A 16,248-nucleotide genomic window follows, 5' to 3' on the forward strand; every position below is an offset into this window, starting at 1 on the left:
AGCCAGTTGCCTGCACCCCCTCGCTGCTTCGGTCGAGTGGAGTACGACCAGTTTCTGGGCCGCCTGTGTGCAGGTTTGCAGCTACAGCTCCCAGTGATTTCTACACCTGCTGCTTTGCCGCTCGCCCATCGCCACAGGGCTTGGTGTTGACGCAATGTTTGACACCCTGACTTGCGCTGGATTTGGATTATAGTGAGGGGGACTTGCGCTGCATCGGCCTCACTCTCTCGTCCTGGCCCGCCCAATTCCAACGGCAAGACATAGTCAAGACGGCTGGGGACGAACAAGGGTGCAGGAGCTGCCGGAGGGAGGCAAGTATGCCATCCAACCGCCTAAGGGGCTCCACTCCTTCGTTTCTGTCGGGGTTGCTCCCCTAGCCTTATCCATTTCCATGGCTCTCACAAGGCAGTGAGGCCATTTGACCCATGGCTGGGATAGGGATTGGTAATGTGTCAGGGCATGTCCACACGTCGGTGGGCCATAGCACAGTCCCTCTGGGACTCCCTACTGTTCCGAGATCCTCTACTGATTCAGCCTGGAGTCGCATGACAACCAGTTACGGTGTGTGACCACGAGGAGGCACAGCAGAGGTCTTGATGATGGAGAGGCTGTGTACTGACAGGAGAAGACTTACGCACTCAGTTTCTCGTTTCGCGCAAGGCTAGCCAGTGGTGGTTGCTGAGAGCGAGATGGTGCGTAAGCCAAGACGCTACCTTATAGCTAACACACTTGCGCATCACATCACCCTGTGTGCATTGCGCACACACACACACACTATATATCTATAAATATATATATACACAATATATATGTACATACATATACATAGTACTAAAGTAAAACAAAGAAATATTTTACAAAATTACAATCACACTAAGTTGAAATAATATACAGGTAGGAATTATATATCAAAGAAATAAGAATATTAAAGAAAAAATAAAAATATAAAATGGTAAAAAATTAGCAGAGATAATCAAAGATAAAGAATATATAAATAATAATGATACATTGATAAGACAAAATATCAAATATTATATTGATTAAATATTTAGTATAATAATAATAATAATAATCATAATAATAATAATCATAATAATGTAATAGGATATCAAAAAGGCAGAGCAAAGGCAAAATAATTAAAATAGTAGAGTGACAAGGGGATGTGTAAGTCAGATATATAAATAAGCATGTATGTCCACCTAATGGAGATTCTTTCGACTACTATTCTCATCTTGAGTGTCATTTTCACAATGTTTAAGCCAATGTAACCTCCTTCTTCAGGTGTAGCTTGTCGAACACATGAATGTTTCTGTTTAACTCGAGAAGCAACACAGAATTTCGAGTAGAACCCTTTATTTACTTCACAAGGGTAGCATGCTCTCATTCCATCTTCCATGACTGGATAGATGTCCTTAGTAATGTGCAATTGTATTTTTCAGTTGCCAACATTGACGATTGAACCGTCAAACTTTAGGAGAATATCACTGTACAACTGAATTTTCCCAAGTATTTTAACCACTCTGCCATGGGTTCTTGCAGAAAATTTTAGTACGAATTTTAGGAGCCTTAAGCCTATATATATATATATATATATATATATATATATATATATATATATATATATATATATATAATATTACTTATTACTGTATATATCATCTATTATTTATAATAGATAACATATAATAATATGAAAAACCATTCCTCATCTCAAAAATTCAGAAACATAAGATATGATCTAGAATGCCTACAATCATGTGTTTTTTTTATTTAGGAGCCTATCTCTGTTCTTAAATCTAGTAATATATAATTTTTCATTAAGACATAAGTAACAAAGTGAATTTAAGGATTTACAAACACTAGTTTTCTTTAAAACATCCCATTTAATAATTAGTATCAGGTTTTTGGTTAGTTAATTCCCTATAATATGTAGAAAGTGATGTTTTAATTGTATAGTTTGGATTGTTGAAGGCGTATTTATGACCGGTATATTTTTCTCTGAAGGCATTACTAGTAACGTCAAAATAATATTTATTTATATTAGGATTCTCTTTAGTTATTATTGTGCTTGGTACACTACAGATGTTTTTAATTACTTTATGTCTAAGAGGGCATTCTGATTTCTTTATACAGCCACATGTCTTAATGTATTTAGATTCGTTTTAGTTTCATTTTTTTCCTTTAAATTTTTCTTATGTTTTTTAATTATTTTTGTAACTTATCATTACAACTATAGCTTAATTGGATGGTGATTCTATTGAATATTTTTTAAAGGATTTTAACAGGTGGAAAACATAGCTTAATAAGGTTTTAAAATATTTTACGAAGATTGATTTTGATGGTTAAAACCACTCTTGGTAAAATATTTCTGAACCTTGTTACTACTACTACTGTTATGATGATGATCATCATCATAATCATCTCTCTTCTTCTCCTCCTCCTCCTCCTCCTCCTCCTCCTCCTGCTCCTCCTCATCATCATCAGTATCATCCATTTTATTTCCCTTAGTCAGCAATCTGATGTTCTCTGACAGCCTGCAATCACAGTCTCCAAACTTGGCCTTTTGAAGGATTGATTCTGTTCAAAGTCTAAAATTCTTGTTGATGGTTTGCATCCAAGTTTTCTTTGGCCTTCCACCTCAAGGACACTGAATATTTCTCTGTTGTTACACTGAATATGAGCAAGTGAGCACTAATTTGGGGCTGAGCAATCATCCCCGTACAGCATCACACACCTTACACAGATTCTATGTACCCTCCACCAGGTAGTGAGAGAGATAGGTTATGATGTCAAAACTGGCAGTAGGTCACGAAACTTACCCTAATGATAGAACCAAATTTACAACCATCTCCAGCACTGAACATTTCCTATATAGCTCCTTTTAAGTATAACAGTAAAACCTTCCAATTTGGTCCATTTTTAACAGTATGCATTGACAGAATATACTTGTGTTGTTTATTTTTTGCACCGTTTTCATTCTGTCTTGTTAGTTCAGTATTTTAAAACTTTCTCACATCACAGTAATTGAATTTAATTTTTATACTCAACTTAAATAAAATACTGGCAAATTGCCTTTCCTTGTGCACTTTTTAAATCTGAAAAGAGGTGCCGATTAGTTTTATCAAATTTCAGCACAAAACGTTATTTTTCACTATTTTAACTGAATTATTTAGGGTAAATAATGGGTAAATAAGTTTGATATAATTATGAGCCTAAATTTAAAGTTTCTTTTGTTTGTAATCACAAATAAAGAGACATTTTTATTTCCCACTGACTGGGTCTCATTTAATTTTTTCTTTCTTATATATGTCAGAGTTTTATTTTTGGTCTCTTCTAAGAAAATTGCATTGTGCATTACCGATTACCTTCCATACCCTTGCACTGTCGGTATTTTATTTTTTCCTCTTAGTATAAGATTTCCCTTTTATTTATATCATTTATTTTAGTTTCCTAATTTTTCCTTTTTTCTTACTTCCTGTCTCTTTAATCTATAAAAATAAAACAAACAATGTATGTATGTGTGTGTGTGTGATTGTGTGAAAATATTTAACCAGTAAACTCTTAAAGTACTGGTCACATGACGCTTAAATTTACAGGTAATAGTAATCATACACCAAGGATGGTTTATAATGAGTAAAATCTTTGTTTGGATGGACGAATAGCACGTACATAAATATGTTGGCAAGTTGAAATGCAAAATGTTCATTTCAATTTGCGGACATATTTCTATTACTTTTGTGCATGTGCAAATTTATTCATAGTTTGAAGTTGTTTAATTTTAAATCTTCCTTATCGATAGCTGTCGATAGCTCAAATGGTAGGGAACACAACTGATACACTTTTTGTTATTTTGGTTTCTAGCTGATGGTACCAAGTCATTATTTTTAATCTTTTGAATCAGTACTATATATTAGGTACATATAATAATCAGTGGAGAATTGACTCTGTAATAATAATTACGAAATCTGCGTGATTTAAAATATATTCAAGCACATTTTACAACTGGCAAGGTTGGCCGCCCTCCACTAATTACCAATAAAACGTCCAATATGATTTTGGATATTAAAAAAGGATAATATATTTTTCACCTATTTCTGGTGAAGTCTTTAGATAATAAAGACAAAATATTAGGTCACACTGTCTGAGTTGATTTGTATTTTTGGCATATTTTACATTTTGGTAGATTTTATCCTAATTTTTCTTTGCGGGAAGAAAGAGAAGCCTTCTCCTTTCAGTCTTGAGAAAAAAATAGGTATCCTCTGTCAGGGTGCCTACATGGAAAGTCTAAGCTTAAAATAAGGGTTGCACAATCTCCAACTACATCTATCATGAACAAACATAAGTTCAGAACAATTTTGTTTTACTTATATTTACCCCAAACAAGGCATATTGCAACTGAAACAAGAAGGACACTCTAAGTAGCGAGATTATGGGCGAGACATCTGTTCGCATAACATTTAATCATCTAATCAAGGAAATAGGAAGAAGATTACAAAATCTAGCAATTTAAGGGAAGAAACTATTAGAGTAGAAGGCTCTTCAGCATGGGGGACCGCTAAAGTGAAGGCATGGAAGAGGAAAAGAGATAGGATGGCGTTTTGATCAATACTGGAAATAATTTTTTTTTTATCAATTAATGAAATTAAATCTGAAAACTGAAAAACTTGGATATTTTTTGTTAATTTATTATTAATTATTCTTATTAAATATTATTATTTACTCACTAGACATTCTCACAGAGATCGTCATTAGTGATTGCTTATTTATAAATAATCTTTGGTGTTCTCTAAAATCTTCCCAAATTTCCAGTACTGCTCACCTCTTACGATAACCTTTGCAAATGACCTTGCATTATTGCACATCTGCTGGCCATTGATTTCTTGCTAGCAATGGCCTTTGGTTTTCCCTGGGATTGGGTGGCAAAATCCTCCTTAAGGTCCCGATATTCTCTGCACCTTTCCAGTGGAGGTCTGGTTAGTATTCTCCCTCCTCAGACTTCATCATCATCATCAGTAGCAGCAGCATTATTATTCAATGCTCCTTCGTCTTTCTTTGTTCATGTAAAATAAAGGGAAAATATTAATAAGACAGTAATCCTAAAACAAAAATATTCCATAAAACTGAATAATTCATCAAAATATAACTTGACAATCATGGTTAAATCAAATTATTAAAAAAAAAAGAACAGTCTCTAAAGGAGGCCCAGCTCTCTTATCAAACTTATTTACATTAATTCATACAAAACATTATCTGGCTGATAAAATGCTTAGACCATTTGAATTTCTCGGCAAAGAATGAAAACAAAAGAAGTCCAATCTAATAAAATGCTACAAAATAAATTTTTAAATACACAAACATAATTTTAAATATGTATTCTTTATTTCTAATGAAATACTAAATCTGTGCCTAGAAGAACTCTTCCTTGGAAATATTTAATTAAAAATAAGTTTAAGTTTAGATGCTCTATTAACATTATTTCAAACAGAATATGAAGAGAATAAGTTTTAAATAAGTCACTTAAGTTTGAAATAGCATTTCTGTCAGGGTGCCTACATGGAAAGTCTAAGCTTTATCGGTTATAGAAAAACAGAAAAATCAGTTTGTCACATTTAAGCTTGAAATAGAATTTCACTATTTCGTCAGAATTAAGTTTGAAATTTTCATCGAATTAAAACAAAATTCTTTAGTTTGTCAAAATCTTTGTTGTTTCACAGACGAAAACCAATAAGAACAAAACTAAACAATTTAGTTGGAAAACCAGAAAAATCTTAAATATTTCTTTTACTCTTTTGAGAAAACTTATAAAATGGAACAGATATGTTGTCTTTATAAGTCGGATATTTGAATACGATATCTGATTGATATAAATGATATTGTTAGTATATTTGTCATCAGGTCGCTTGTAGAAGTCTACTGATACGATTAAACTCATATTGGTTGGGTCTATTTCCCACAGATTTGTTTGGCTAGAGCTTTTTACTGATAAAAAATAAGATCTGGTAAATGTAGAAAGTCCTCTATTGTTAACAGCAATCTCGAATCTGAATCAAGCAACCAAATTGATATCGAATATTATGCTCAGAATCTCTTTACATTCTATCAGTGATATGGAGAGAGAAATCCTAACGAGTGAAAAAAACCCGGCATGTCCATAATATGTGCCTAGATTTGTGCCTTAGAAAAATTGATTTGAGGGCACATTTATCATGCTATTTCAGATCTGAATTGTCAATTAAATAATGTTGGGCTAGTGACTAATTATAACTATTCTATGGTTTCCATCATAATATATATATATATACAGTGATGATCATATTTATTGGCACGGTAAAATAAAAGTTAAATTTTGTCTAATAAATTCTAAAAAAGGGATTAAATTAAAGAAAATAACAAAGTATATAATGTATTTTTAACTGGCCTTTCCGATGCAGCAATCGGATTTTAGAAAAAATAAATAACAAAGGAACAACAAACATAATTGCAAAAAACCCTTGTTCAAAATTATTGGCACGGCTTTGTTTTTCTTTTAGTATCAGCTTGTTGTAGCATGCCATACCAATGGGGAGGGCTATGATAAGATTTCAAAGAAGCTAAACCTTCCCAAATCCACTGTTAGAGCCATAATAAACAAGTTCAAATCGCAAGGCCACGTTATGAGTTTAGAGGGTAGAGGGAGAAAAAGGATTCTTTCCCCAAGAGATGAACGGAAAATTGTTCGACAAGTAAAACAAAACCCAAGGATCTCTGTTGGGGAGATTGTTGATGAACAGAGCACCTCTGGAGTGAATGTATCTCGACATACAGTTGGTAGAGTTTTGAAGAGAGCTGGTTTAAAAGCATGTCGTCCGAGAAAGACTCCCTTATTGAAGCCTATGCACCTGAAAGCAAGGCTAGCCTTTGCAAAACGTCATATTGATAAAGATGTTGCATTCTGGAAACGTGTTCTATGGACTGACGAAACGAAAATAGAGTTATTTGGCCATAATAAAGTGTCTTATATTTACAGAAAATCTGGCGAAGCTTTCCTGCCTAAGAACACCATACCCACAGTGAAGCACGGTGGAGGCAGTTTGATGTTTTGGGGATCCTTTGCTGCCTCTGGACCAGGGCGACTTGTTAAGGTCACAGGTAGCATAAAAAAGGAAGATTATGTTAAAATATTGGATGAAAACCTGAAAGACTCTGCTAAAGAGCTCTCACTTGGTCGTCGTTGGTGGTTCATGCAAGATAATGACCCAAAGCATTCGGCTAAACTGACTAAGAAATGGCTTGAGGACAATCATATTAATGTTTTGGAGTGGCCATCACAAAGCCCAGACCTTAATCCAATTGAAAATTTATGGAGAACATTAAAATTGAGGGTAATGCAAAGGAAGCCTAAGAATCTTATTCAATTGGAGGATTATTGTCAGGAAGAGTGGGCTAAAATTACTACTGAAGAGTGCAACAACTTGGTTGTAAACTATGAAAAGCGACTGAGGAAGGTAATCAAGGTCAAAGGCTATACAATTGATTATTAAATAAATCGTGCCAATAATTTTGAACAAGGGTTTTTTGCAATTATGTTTGTTGTTCCTTTGTTATTTATTTTTTCTAAAATCCGATTGCTGCATCGGAAAGGCCAGTTAAAAATACATAATATACTTTGTTATTTTCTTTAATTTAATCCCTTTTTTAGAATTTATTAGACAAAATTTAACTTTTATTTTACCGTGCCAATAAATATGATCATCACTGTATATATATATATATACACTACCTGTACCCGGCCACGCGTTGCTGTGGCCCAGTTTGTTTTATGGAACACATTCCTCAAGAAAAATTGCATTTTGTTCGTTTATTTACTTTTATTATTTTTTGCAATTCTTTAAATCAATAAAAGTTATTTTTTCCCCAAAAAAAAAGATTAATTTTTTACCATAAATTGTTAGGTGAAAGTTTTTTTTTTCAGGAAAACTTGCACTTTTTTTTTAAAAAAGAAATTTGGCAGTAAACGTTTCTCTTTGAAAACGGAATTTTTATTATAAAAAGAACAGATGAATGCTTTACATGAACACTGTAAATAGTTAGGTGACAGTAGAGAAAAGTTTGATTCTTTTTTTCAAGAGAATGTACAAATTATTTTTTTTTAACAGATGTTCAGAAAATAAGCAGAAAAATACTTCCATCATTAATTATGCAGAAAAATAAATAAAATGTTGATTTAGTGTTTCAACATTATGCTTATAAATTACGATAAAACTTGCTGAGTATGCGCTGTTTTACGGTTGTTGTAAAAATGGAACGGAAACTTAAATTTCGCTCCGTTTTAATCTTTCTTAATTTTTTAATTGTGCCCCCCCCAAACGAATATATTCAAAACAGTAACATTCTACAATTGTACTTTATGTATATAAGACACAAAATGTTTAAAAAAAAAGAAAAAAAAGTTAATAACGAAAGGGAAATAATTCCATTTTTAAACGAAAAAGTCAGTTTGGTATATCTTTTTGTTATTTTTTACATAAGTCCAGCTTACCATTCACATTGGAAATGTCGACATTTATAGGTTGTCGGGTACGTTAACAACCAATAAACACTCCAATCTAGTAGATGTATCAGAATTTTTGAAGAAAATTTTTACACCCCTATCACGAAACTGCGAATAAAATATAAAAAACTCGTAATTTCTCTTTTAAAAGTGGGTTGTTTATTTTCTTATACTTCCAAAATAAACTATTAAAGTTGTTTTAAAAATAATAGAAATATTTTTTTTATTTTTTAAAAAACAGTAATGAATTTTACGAACTCAATATTTTTCAATTTTTAAACTTTAAAAATCTATCAAAATTTTTCTATTGATTCAATTTTTACGATATTTTCAAGATTAATGTGTAATTTTATGCTCTTTCCAATAAACCGAATATAATATTTTAGACAAACGTTTTTTTTTTAATTCAGACCCCTCCATTTTCAAGTGTCTATTAAAAAGTAAATAATTAATTTACTCACCAAAGTTTTATATATCACAAATTGAAGAGAAAAGGTCAATAAATAATATATTCAAATTTAAAAAAAAGTAGTGTTTTTTAGAAATTTACCTGCAAAGTTCGAAGTTTTTTTTTTTTAAAACACGTTGTTTGTTTTTTCTTTTTTTTTTTAATGAAACCTTGGTCCTTGCTCCTTTAACTGAAAAAAAATTAGGGCTTGAATTACATTTTTCGAGTAGTTATAAGCTTGGAAAGACAGGGGGTCGAATAATTCACGCCTCCCATTTTGAAATGTCTATTAAAAAGTAAATAATTAATTTACTCACCAAAGTGTTATATATCATAAATTGAAGAGAAAAGGTCAATAAATAATATATTCAAATTTAAAACAAAAAAGTAGTGTTTTTAGAAATTTACCTGTAAAGTCCGAAGTTTAAAACCTTTTTTAAAAAAAAACACGTTTTTATTTTAATGAAACCTTGGTCTTTGCTCCTTTAATTGAAAAAAAAATTAGGGCTTGAGTTACATTTTTCGAGGAGTTATAAGCTTGGAAAAACGGGGTGGAATTATTCACTATTTTTCACGAAATTTCTGACACACCTACCAATCTACCCATGTTAGAACGACTTTCGGAATAGACACCCCTAACCTTGCCAGCATACCCGAAAAGCTATAAAAGTTGACGTGTCGAATGTGAACGATGAGTTGGACATAATGTAAAAATGTACCGCATTTAAAAGGGAACGAAATTCAAATTTCCGTTCCATTTTTACAACAACCGAAAAGCAGAGCATTCTATGTAAATTTTACCTAACTTACTGTATTAATGCTATTTTTTTTAAGCAAAAAAAAAAAAAAAAAGAAATTTAGGTTTGGCCATAAATTCCTAAACTCATTTCACCCTAAATAATTTAGGTGACTGAAATAGGAATCTAATTGAATCTTTAATTTCCTGAATAGTATGCGAGAAATTTATTTTCTTTGAGTTATATCGAATTCATTAATACAGACTTTAGGGGCTTTTTTCGGAATGTTCCTGTAAAAATTATTTTTTATTGTTACAAATTACGATGCTTTATTTATATAAAAAAAGCAAAAATAAATTCATGCGTTTTTTATTTACTACTGAAAACCATAACTTTAGTAAAGGTATTTTTTGTTTAAACAAAATAAAACATTTTCACTAAGAGTTAAGTAAAAATAATTAGTTCATTATATTCTGCGATCATTATTTGATAAATACTGAAATTTTCATTAAAATTGGTTAATCTCCTGATTTTTTGTGAATTTCTAAGTAAAGGGAGGGGTCAAAATGTGTATACACTTTGAGCGTTGGCATTCATTTTGTCTGTACCTACCATTTTTCGATGAATATTTGATAGGAAAGCGACCACGTGTGGTTAATTTAAATCAAATTTCAATCACATGGTTACATTATCAATAATCATGTGATTAAACCCATTGAAACCCATTGAAAATTTACTGATATTGTAATATCCTTTTAGTGATGCAGAGTTGGCAACTGAGATTTTAAAAAAAACCCGTGAGATCAGGAGAAAGCAATGTCCAGAAAATCGCTAGATTTTTAACTTTTATCACCTAAAATTTTCAAAAATCGCTAATTCAACCCCCCAACTCCATATTTTAACTTCCTACAATAAAAAAAATTATAAATATAGTATATTCAATATATAAAATGTTCCGTGTTTTCTCACTATATGTTTCTGGAATTATATTGAAGCGGTTAGCTCCCCAGAAGGCTTACATATTTTATCAGCTAGTTTTACCTGTTTTTTCAGGGAGGGTATTTTTTTTTTTGCAAGAAATAAATCATAAACGCAAACTTTTTATAATAAAAGTTAAATTGAAATATACTGCAAATTAAACATCACAATAATGGTGCAACATATTTTGAAATTAGAAAAATAAAAAAACAAAAAACTTTGTTTTAGCATGTTAAAAGTATTTAGGTCGGTAGATAATTAAATTCTACTGTATTGGTATAAGTTTTTTTTTTTTTTTTTGCTGTTGTTTTTTGCTTTTTACAATTTTCGACTAAATACTTCTAAATTAAGCGGGGTTGCTTAGATCATATTTTAAACTAAACTTCGGAGGTTGGAACCCCCCCCCCACCTAAAATGTACTTGGAAAAATCGATTTTATAGCGAGATTAAAGAATGGTTAGCCGAAAAAAAGGTGAAAAACAAAACAAATAATCAATAAATAATTGTTACCAAAGGCAATAAATGCTACTTTTTTTTACTTACATGAATGAGTTTATTTTATGTTTTAAATGATTTTCAAGCGCTTTTCTTTATTTTTTAATCTAAAATTGCGAGTGTGTGGGTGCGAAATATCTCCAGATTTTCTAGAATTCCCTGCTAGATTGCAAACGAAATCTCCAAATCTAGCAGGAAAACCGCTAAATTGGAAACGCTGGTCACGTGACAGGAAGCGGTAATAAATAATTGTCCCTAAATAAAAAAAAATGGCCTATTGGTACAAAGAAAACCACCTATTTATCAGAGAAATATTAAGTATAATGTTATAATTAAAAAGAAATATATAAAAACACACATGGATATAGTAAACATATTATACCAAAACGTGGAAGCCATCCGTCCAGTGGTTTTTCAGACTATTAATTGCGAACGAACCAAGAGTTACATTTGTATATATATATAGATATATATATATATATATAATTTTTTTATTTTCTTTATGTAAATATAGTCATATCTTGCTACGATCGTTTCGATCATTAGTGATCTCATCAGGTAAGAAAAAATTGAAAATGAAAAAAGTTCTTAATCTTTTTTCATTTTCAATTTTTTTTTTTTTTTTGCCTCATGAAGTCAACAATGATCGAAACAGTCAGCACATCGAAATTCCATTCAAATTCGGGACAGAAACATTCCTGAGTTCGACAAGATACACTTGAAGAAGGTCGGAGGTTACATCGACCGAAACGTCGTGAAAATCACACAAAAGATGAGGACAGTAGTCCGATGGATCCAAATAATATGAATAAACAATCCTCATCTCAAAATTTCAGAAACGTCAAAGATTTTACTTGTTATAAACCACCATCCTGATAATTTCAGCATTATGTTACTAGTAGTTTAAGAGTTTATCGGTTAAATTTACACATAGACAAGCAGACACATATATGCATCTTCTGTTTTATTTATATAGATATATCACAGCATGCGCCACTGGAAACACAAACACAAAATATTGAATCTTCAAAAATAACAGGAGATAATAACATGTCATGTAAACAGAAAACAAATTGTTTTCATTTTTCGGATGAACTGTTTGTAATGAGTCGAAAATTAAAAATGCAATAAGTTAGAATATTTATTCATAAAATATAAATAGATATATTTATTTATAAACATAAACTGCATTGTGACTAGTTTTTGAACAAATAAAATACTCTAAAATATATTTCAATTCATGCAGATTTCGTTTTTATTATTGCAGAGCTAATTCTCTATTGAATATTATATTGTATCGAATATATGTTATCATGGAGTAAATCTTTAACAAAGCAAAACTTAACACTCTTAGGGGAGCAAATGAGAAATGAGGAATAAAAGTTATATATAACTTTATTATATAATCAGAACAATAAAAAAAGTAAAGGAGAAAATAAAAACAAACTTTGTAGTCCATGGCATTTAGATGAGGATTTTTCTTAATTTTCTACTTTTCCTTATTGTTCTGATGATAAAATTATATGCAGCTTTTATTCCTCATCTTCCATTTAATATTATTGTATCTAAATTTCAAAAGATTAAAAAAAAAATGACATTTGTGCCATCAGCTAGAAGCAAAACCAAAACATCTAGCGCAATATAAAATAACAGAAGGCCATGTAAAAAAAAAAAAAAAAAAAAAAAGAAAGAAAAAATGTTCATTATTTTTTTGATGGAGAGTTTTTAATGAGTCGAAAATTAAAATTTAAATAAGTTGGTATATCTTTCTATAATATAAATCTCACCTGTCTGTTTAAATGTATGTATGTATGTTTTAGTCAGGTCATGTCATATGCTACTGGTACCATGTAACCCAATACTACCTACCTCATGGTTGGGTCACCGGCGACTAAACTGGTTCCCCCACCAGACTTGTTTGGTGAGGAGGGTGGCTAGTCTCCCTGAAGGATTAAAAACAAGACCTTCCAAGGGGCGAATGAACCCTTTTTTGGGGGTCAACAGCTAACTAGCACCGTGTGTCTTTGTGCGTATATGTGTGCTGGGGTGGAGAGGGCTTCCGTAAGCCGTAGTGAAAGCAACCTTTCAAGGAGAAGCAAAGACCAGTACCCGCATTAAGCTGGTCTGCAGTTTAACTTGTTGCTGGCTATCTTGCTCTTGCTTGTTGCTGGATCTCAACATTTTGAACCGAGAGAGAGACTTAGCTGTAGTACAAAGCTAAGACTCTGTAACATCATCTGTGTATAGATACTCCCTCAGGCATTTGTCTATAAAAATGGTCCTGTGGCGATGGAAGTCATTTTGGGCTCATGGACTTTAAGTGTTTGAGGGAGTGGCACTCGTCTGACAAGACGTTGCAATCATCATCATCATCATGATGTATGTATGTATGTCTAAAACTTTCGACAGAGGCAACGGATTTTCAAGAGATCAGTATCGTTGTGAAGTTCTACCCTTTGGACGACAAATATCAAAAATTGTCTAAAAAAATTAGTTCCTTCACCTTCAATTAGTCACTTTTCTACAGGGAGAGGTCGCTTTTTTCGCCGATATTTTCGACAGTCATCCGCTCTTTTCGATTGATTAGCCTTAATTTAAACCTTTGCCACTTCTAGTTTGGTGATGGGCGCAACGGCAAAGACATTACATTTTTTTCACGTTCTTTTCCTCCTTAGTGGTACCGGCCTGCCTGCCTACTACCACTTTTTAAAAATTTTTTTGCTCAACATACACCTCAAAACACCCGGGCAACGCCGGGCACCCCGGCTAGTTTATTTATAACATATAAATAGATATATTTACTTATAAGCAAAAAACTGCATTGTGATTAGTTTTTGGACTATTATAATTTTCAAACTTCAATAAATAATTTTACTATTTATTGAAACTCGTGCATACCAGAGCATACACTGCTGAAATCGGAGACAAAAAAATTGAATCTTCAAAAACAACAGAAAACTTTTTCTAAATAACAACATGGCAAAATAAAATAATGTCTGCCGTTCTCTGATGAGAACATTTTTATGAGTTACAAATTAGCATTTAAATAAGTGGATGTATTTATTTATAAAACAAATTCTGCATTATAACTAGTCTTTAGACCATTATAATATATATGTATATGCATGTATATCATAGTTGTTTAGAGACTAATTATAATGCACAATTTAAGCTATGTATCTTTGCATTCTCAGAAACTTTTTTCATTATTTTTTATGCCAATATGATTCACTTTATATGTCGCCGTTTCAATTTATAAACTAAAGAGCAAAATCATAGTTTAACTATAGATAATATTTTGCTAATATATTTTCTCTGAAGAGAAGGCATTCTTTGAACTTCACGGTATAAGGAATTTTCTAAATGTACATGTGTGTTCCTTATTGATTCATAAATTTTTGTAATTCCTATCCTAGAGAATTTTAATTTATAATCTATATGTATGTATAATTAGAGAATCAATCCTCTGTTGATTTTTATATATAACAAGGAATAATTTGCCCGTTGGACTAATTCGCAAAAACAAATAAAAAGTAATAATGATAATGTCGTTCATCAAATTCCGTCTTTGCTTGTTTACAATATCACGTCAGCTGATATTTGGGTTTGAAAATGAATGTTCTGGAAAAGTCATGTTTGATTAATGTTTAGTTTTAAAATATGCAAACAAAGAACTGATTTGCAGCAATATTAAATAATACCTCTTTTATCGTAAATTGAACTCCTTAATAAGAAAAATTAAAATAAAACGGTGAGGTACACCCGGTCTTTTACAGGAGATCATTCGATCTGTAGTCGGATGCTCTACCACTGAGCTATATCTCCAGATAACAATAAATCTGTTTTTTTTTGTTTTTTTTTAAGAAGAAGAACTGATTTGCAGAGATTTTATTATTTCCTTTGGCCGGTGTAACGTAAAATATTCCCCTGTAAAAAAATCTTCTTTTTTATCTATAAGAGAGGACGACTATATTTAAGATCGGATTTTTTCGGTTTTCGATACACATAGAAAACCTTGTGCAAATAACACTTAAGATGATAACAGTAGTCTGATCCAAATAATGCAAAATAGTTTGAAAATTTTATAATATCGACTTCAGATAGACGAATACCAAAATCTCATTATTAATAGATAGATGGATAATAGATATTTTTCTTTTCATTTTTTTATATGATTTCGTTTTTCTCTTTTTCTTTGTCTTTTTTTATTTTACTTTCTTTTTTTTTCTGAATTGATCTGATTATATATAAACATTGCACAAGGGCATAAGTTAACCATTTAATGGAACTTATTCGTAATTTAATTGAAATGATCTAGAAATATCTTATCCTTTAAACGGTATTAGTCCTATGTGATAAAATTCACTTTTTTCTATTATATCAATGTTCTTCATTAACGTACTTATCACAAGAAATAGAATGATATAAACGCACAGCTCATTTTTATTTTGTATTTGAAAGTTCTCGCAATACACAAATATCGATGCCCCCTTGATGGTTTTGGTCCATAATTATTTGAACCCGGTTTCTCTGCTATCATAAATTAAATTCAATTCAATTAAATTAAAGAATAAAAAATTGAAAACAAATCCCTCTAGAAAAGTTCAACGATGTTCTATTTTGATTCATACATAAATTTGCTTGAGAGTTAAAAATAAATGCTGGAGCTATTTGATGAAACAAAACAAAAACAAAAATACAGGATATTATAAATAAATGTACATAAATTATATAATTGATTGAATTTCTAGTTCGAAATGAAAGTGAATAAAATTAATATTGATCTGCTTTTGATCATGTTTTTCATTTTCGAGTGATATACCAAACTGCATTTGCTGTATTGCCTTTTATTCTCTCTTTATCATCACAAATCATTTAGAATAATTTTGTCACAAATCCAGTAACGTTTTATTTTTTTCAATGTATCCTTGCATCTTTGAGAAGTTTTGTCAGTCGATTGCGCTTAATTTTGCTTTAGTCTCTCACATTTAATTTTAAAATAACATTTTTGTTGGCTTATATCCTTTTCTTTTTAAATGCTAGTTTTTTTGGCTCGTTTC

This window comes from Euprymna scolopes, chromosome 16 (genome assembly GCF_053919585.1).
Source record: "Euprymna scolopes isolate OS-2025 chromosome 16, ASM5391958v1, whole genome shotgun sequence".
Classification (NCBI taxonomy): domain Eukaryota; kingdom Metazoa; phylum Mollusca; class Cephalopoda; order Sepiida; family Sepiolidae; genus Euprymna; species Euprymna scolopes.